Genomic DNA, 6,824 nt, shown 5'->3' with positions numbered 1-6,824 from the left:
TTCGTACAAAAAAGGCGCGCGGGGGATGATAGGTAGCGAGGGTGTCTGGCAGATGGCGCTCCACCGAGATGTCAGACACGTTGGCTTGTAAAAACTTTACAGTGTGGTAAACTGACTTGAACAGCTTGTTACAACATGTTTACCAACCTAACCCCAGAAATAGTATTATCTAACGCCAGAGATAGCCCTTACAAGGTAGGAAAATTGAAATAGAAAACAACAAACTTCTAACTATTTATAATCGGATTTACCCTAAATCCAAAAAGATTCTAAATCGGTTGAATGGAAATGTCACGTCCAAACAAATATGTAAAAAGCGTATATATTCTCGATCGTCACAAATTCAGCGAAACATTCTGATTCCTTGTAATGTTGATATATCAAAATCGATAAAATCACAGAATTTTTTAATTTAGTTTCCCTGGACGAAATTGTTTTCCAATCTCACTTTATTACCTCGGTGAAAAAAGCAAAAATATTTGCCTATTTACAATCGTGGCTATAAACAAAGTTACCGAATATAAATACGATAATAATATAACTTCTCCGCTTGTAAATTTGAAATACAACTGTAGCCAATCACTTCCTAGCTTTTGTTTGCCACAGGTTTTTCCACGAACGGGGTGCATAATTGGGACACAACAGCGACAAGCTGTCTAGTGACAATACAACCCTCTCACACCCTGTGGTTCTATGAACTCGGGCACCGCCCCACTGGCGCCACCTCGCCCCTGGACTTCCCCGAACGCGCGAACGATGATTCCCCGGGAGTTCCTAGTACTGTACGTCACTGTCACGCCCAGTCAATCCGGATATGATAAGCAAACACTTGGCACACTGACTCTCTCTACACAATTACAGCCCTACTTGTTGAATACTCGAAATTCCCGCTCTGAAATAGGTTTATAGATCCATAAATATGACGCGACAATCACCAAAAGTTAAGAAAGATAAGCTAACAAACTTATACTATACATAACAACTCAACAGTGAACAGCGTGAGAAATTATACGAAAATTAACATTACAAATTCCAACGAGACACAAATTTCGATGTAACCACGAAAGCACGTAATCGCCCATTTGTTACCGTTCAACAATTAGGCCTAAACAGGAATTTCCAGCGGTGCAAAAATAAGTGGACTTAATTAGAAATTACTCGCACGCACAATAAATCCGGTTTTACAATGGAAATGCGTCGTTGCATTGATTTACCTCACGCCAATCACTAATTGGAATAATTACCGCGAATTATCGTAATCGCCGATGTTTGTTCCATCGAGTTTGCATTGTTCCATTTGCCATGATTGAAGTTTGGCAAACGATGACGTAGTTGGGACGGTCACGTGACCCGCGAGACCATTGTGCAACTGTACTACGTAACACCCGTCAGGTATTGCGTCATCCAGAAAAAAACTATTAAAAAGTTATGTTACAGGGAAACCAAATTACTTTTAATGTGGGCCTAGACCCAATTATTTTGCCAAAACCATTTAAACTTATTGTAAGCCTCGCGGAGTAGTAAATATGGTGTACTTTTGGGGTTGTGCGTGCGATAATTAAAAATGTTGTGTCTAAAAATAAGTGTGTAATAAAGTTATTTTGGTGTGCTTTAAGTCTAAGTCTAACCCGTTTTGTAATAATGAACATAAATTGTTAAATTAGATTAAGTCCCAGACTAGGACTATCTAGAAATTTAGTCGATGGATGAGTTAAGAATCGCCTAAAATTAATGTTGCAATGCCAAAAAAAGTAGGTACTGTAAAGTTACCATTGATTGAAGTTGCATTGATATCAACGAGTCCCCTAAGTTAGTACTAGAGAAATTAATCTCTTTGGATAATCTGCTTCAGTATATATAGTAAACCAAAGATCCTAGATCCTACGCAATCGACCCAAATGTCAAAATTTTAACTGAGATAAATTTAAAATGCAGCATTTGAGTGACAGTGACACGTATAATATAAAATGTAAACTAAAACCAAAATACATTAAGGTAAGGACTACTCACCTACTAACGATAAACTAATGCTTTTGAGCTCATGCCTTATAATTTATTAGATAGTGACCAGCCCATTACTGTATGATGAATGGCCAAACAAAAATCTCCAAACCCCTTTTCGTAGACAAGTACCTATATCGAGTTCATAAGCAAATAGTTACAAATAATTAACGATACTAATAAACCGTTTCAATGAGGCAATCCAGACTGAAATTTTCAACGCCCATCAAAACAAAATAACGTCTGGGGGAGCAGACGACTCGCTGGTCGACTGAGAATAACAAACACACGTGGTGCAATTAATTCAGCTTGAAAATATTCAATAACAAGAAATATCAGTCACTGCGTCAACTAACATCTAATACGGTACAAACTACGCAATTACATCACAGTGGTTCCAACGAAACCAGGAAGTAAAACATGGGAAACAGTTACGATACGACTGTTGTTACGGTTTGTTTACAATAGAAATGGCGCCTACTTACAGGGGTCCTTGCCCTTTGAGAGCAGGTGTACTTTCTACGTGGACGAGAAATGAAAACACTCCACTGACAGTACAAGCACACGACCGTGTCACAAAACACAACAAAATATCGTAAACGAGCACAACACGCTGACGACGCGCGCCTCGCGAACACTTTGAACGAACTGTCTGTGTCTGACACTGACGGTTAGGTCGATGTTCATCCGTACAACCATTGTAGTAGCGGTGCGCAGGGGGGGGGTTAGTGGTGGGGGAAGTAAACACGCCGCTGGTCTATTGATCGCGTCGACGTCACTGCCACTGCCTTCTCCCGCCGGAAGTGTGGAATGCAACAGATGGCAGTGACTCGCCGTCGGTTTTATGGGTGCATTGGTCCCCGCCGTCTACGATTGTAAATAAACTGTTGTAAAAGTCATTTATGCAACAGGGCCGCGGAGTTTTCCAATGTGGCAAGAATAGCGTGAATGATTAAAATGTCTGAATTGGAATTGGAACACAAAAAGCTGTTATAACGAAGAATGTCGGCAATAATGTTTTCAACAAGATTGCGGTATATTTTTTACGAGCTGTAAAAAATCCAATACATCTTAAAGCAGATGAATACTATTCAAATAGTGCTAGCCTCCAAATATGAAGCTGGTTCGAATTTAAGCCAGATCGATTCAATACTCAGATGTCATTTTATCAATGATGTTCAAAAAGGTCGACGTTAGCTAGGCAGGGGTGTTACACGAAATACATATTGGAAGGGAGACACTTGATTTTCCCAACTATATTACACAAATTTCCCAACTAATTAATATTAAGTTTTAACAGTAATATTTTATATTTAAAACCTATTTATAGCTGTGCATACAAAGCTAACAAGAAATAAAAGATTTCTCACATTATTAAGTCGACTTGTCAATTCACTGTAACGATCAAATAACATGTTAAATTTACAGCCTCAAATCAAATTTTAATAAACACTCAGTGGATACGGCTCTCCAGTCTCCACTCGCAGCTAAAGAATCTCCATACGAAAAGCCTTGAGTTACTATGGATATGTTACGTAACGTACTGTAAGTTAGTTACTCAACATATGAAATTTACAACTTTAATTGTTGATTTATGAAACGGGAAGATTGAAAATACTGTAAAAGCTTCAAGTTGACAGTTTAACAACACTTCCAAACTTCCAAAATCCCAACTCATAGCATTACCCAAAAATTCCCAACTTTTACACTTTTCAAAATTGGGGGTCACCAAACTCATACGGGGTGGCTCCCCCCTACCCTTGGGCAACGCCCTTGGTTTATAGGTGCAGAGTTTGAACTGTTCCATTAAACAAACATTATGTCAATTGCGTTAAAAAAAGTTACTGCTATACAGGGTGTCCCGGAACTCTCTACCAATATTTTAGGGCATTGTTCCTGGGTAGTTAACATACCTAAATATCATATTTAAATTGTCCGGAAGTCCTTAGTCACTCACACAGCCACCAATTTGTTTTTAAGTTATTAATTTTTTTCTAAGGAATGGTTAGACATACGAAATTGAAACTTTGCACCTTCATTTATGACAACTAGACAAAGCTACCAAAAACTTTTGACGATTTTTAAAATTCATAAAACAAAAAGGCGGCAATTTTAAATTTTGTTTCTTTAATAACTCGAAAACCGTTGATTTTACAAACATTTTACAAGAATAACTTTTTTAAGGCAATTTTATTACAAACAAGTATTAGTGAGATATGGTAGTTTTAGTGATACGTGACCGCTTTCAGCATGCGCTGCAACTATCCTCCAGCGGTTACGTATCACTAAACTAACCATACAGTTAATACTTGTTCAATCTTCAAAATTAAGGTGTCAATCGATTTGTAATAGAATTGCCTTAAAAAAGTTAATATTGTAACATTTTTTTTTAAATCAACTGTTTTCGAGTTATTAAAGAAACAAAATTTAAAATGGCCGCCATTATGTTTTATGAATTTTAAAAATCGTCATAATTTTTTGGTAGCTTTGTCTAGTTGTCATAAATGTTTGTGCAAAGTTTCAATTTCGTATGTCTAACCATTCCTTAGAAAAAAATTAATAACTTAAAAAAAAAATGGCAGCTGTGAGAGTAACTAAGGACTTCCGGACAATTTAAATATGATATTTAGGTATGTTAACTACCCAGGAACAATTCCCTAAAATATTGGTAGAGAGTTCCGGGACACCCTGTATACAATTCGCAGCAACCAAACTGACTTTTAAAATGGCCGCCATTATGTTTTATGAATTTTAAAAATCGTCATAATTTTTTGGTAGCTTTGTCTAGTTGTCATAAATGTTTGTGCAAAGTTTCAATTTCGTATGTCTAACCATTCCTTAGAAAAAAATCAATAACTTAAAAAAAAAAAACAAAATGGCAGCTGTGAGAGTAACTAAGGACTTCCGGACAATTTAAATATGATATTTAGGTATGTTAACTACCCAGGAACAATTCCCTAAAATATTGGTAGAGAGTTCCGGGACACCCTGTATACAATTCGCAGCAACCAAACTGAATGTTCAGTGTTCATTCTATGTCCCTAATTGAAGGCAGTAAGAGGCATTTGAGGCAAGTCCTTTAAAACCTACATGACTCGACTGTCAAGCTCAAGTACCTTGAAGAAAGCGGGTTTGCCCAACAAGTTCTTGGTACAGTGGAAAGTACAGCCTGGACCTACATGTTACAATGCACGACCTTCGCCCAACATGTCAGGAGGTCATGCGGAGGACGATTTTTTAGGTGAATATACAGCCGCTGCGACGAACAAGCGAATTTCCAGTTTCCTGATCGGATATCTAAAATATTTCATCCAGATTTTCTCCCAACTTAACATTACGTTTTAGCGAATTTCCCTATAGGGAAGTAGCTATTACCGTAGGTCTCATGGTAAGACCTAGGCCCGGGACCGATTTACTTTTTCATTTTGATGTCCCCAGAGGCCAAAAACACCATTCGTTCAAATTTATATATATTTGACTATTTGTTCATAACTGTGATCATGGCCTAAGAGCCGAAACATCTAAGTTTATTCAATAAATTAATAACTTAAAAAAGGGTACTAAATGTTTAATTATTTATTTCATTAATAATAATAGTAGCCCTCAATAGTGAACGATATATTTATTCAATATATATATATATATATGTATATATATGTCCATCCGCACGATAACTTGAGTAATTTTTGTCGGATTTTGATAAAATTTGGTTTGAAGGTGTAAGGTGGGATAAATTTGAATGAGTTCGCGAACCAGCATGATCGGACTATGGAAACGGGGGTCTATGGGGGGTTTTATGGGGTAAAAATAGGTTTTTCCCATTTTTGACCCTAAAAACACAAAATTTCACAATTTCTTTTAAAACCATTTTGTAGAGCTTAAAAAACAAATAATTTAGTATATTGAAGCGTTATTATGCGCCTAATTGTTAAGGAGAAAATTCAAAAAATTGTAATTTTAAAATTCCCATGTTATTCTTATGGAGAATAAGTCGACTGTTGTAGTTTGCTTGTTTATGAACATATTTTGATCAAATTTGGAAAATACATTAATTTCTTACTAAACCACAGTACCTTTTAACATTTTACATAAAAAAAACTTTTTTACCCTCCCTGTTGCAGCAAACCTAAGTACTCATTAACCTAATTCTGTTTAAATAGGGAATAAATGTGATATTTTTAAGGAGCCATTTTACTTTAAACCCAATCAGGCAAATGGAAATTCGCTATGTCTGCAGGTTTGCTGCGGCGGGGGTATTATGAGTACTAGAGTACTAGCTACAGGGTAATAAAGGATGGTTTTCAAGCAAAATGTCAAAAGCTTAGTAGAAAATGAATTAGTTAGCAAAATTTGAACAAATTGTATCCATAAACAAGCAAAGTAGAAAAGTTTACTTATTCCCCATGCGAATAACGTTGGAATTTTAAACTGACATGTTTTTTAAGTCCCCGACGCCTTCCACACTTTCAAAAATATGTCAAATAGAACTTATCTAATATATATATAGGGTGCAGCACTATTTTAATTTTTTTAATTTTTGACAACAGCTATATTGCAACCAAAAGGTGAGTGAGCGAAGCGAACGAACTTCAACCAGGACGTGATTGAGCCATGCGAATTCTTATGAAGTTATACGGGGCAAGGTCCGCGGGTACAGCTAGTCTAATATATTTACACTTATACTGTTTACTCACAAGACGGTAAATACATTAAAAGATGGTAAGTGGTGATCGATTTCGATTGGACACTCCATCATCAGACCCAATAGGAGAATCATTCAGATTTAGTGAAAATATAAAATATTTCATTTACTGTAGTGATTT

Source organism: Macrosteles quadrilineatus, unplaced genomic scaffold (assembly GCF_028750875.1).
Source record: "Macrosteles quadrilineatus isolate MER2022 unplaced genomic scaffold, UCM_ALF_1.0 Scaffold_4__1_contigs__length_99947679, whole genome shotgun sequence".
Classification (NCBI taxonomy): domain Eukaryota; kingdom Metazoa; phylum Arthropoda; class Insecta; order Hemiptera; family Cicadellidae; genus Macrosteles; species Macrosteles quadrilineatus.
The sequence above is the reverse complement of the archived record's forward strand: the minus strand, read 5'-3'. Positions refer to the sequence as shown.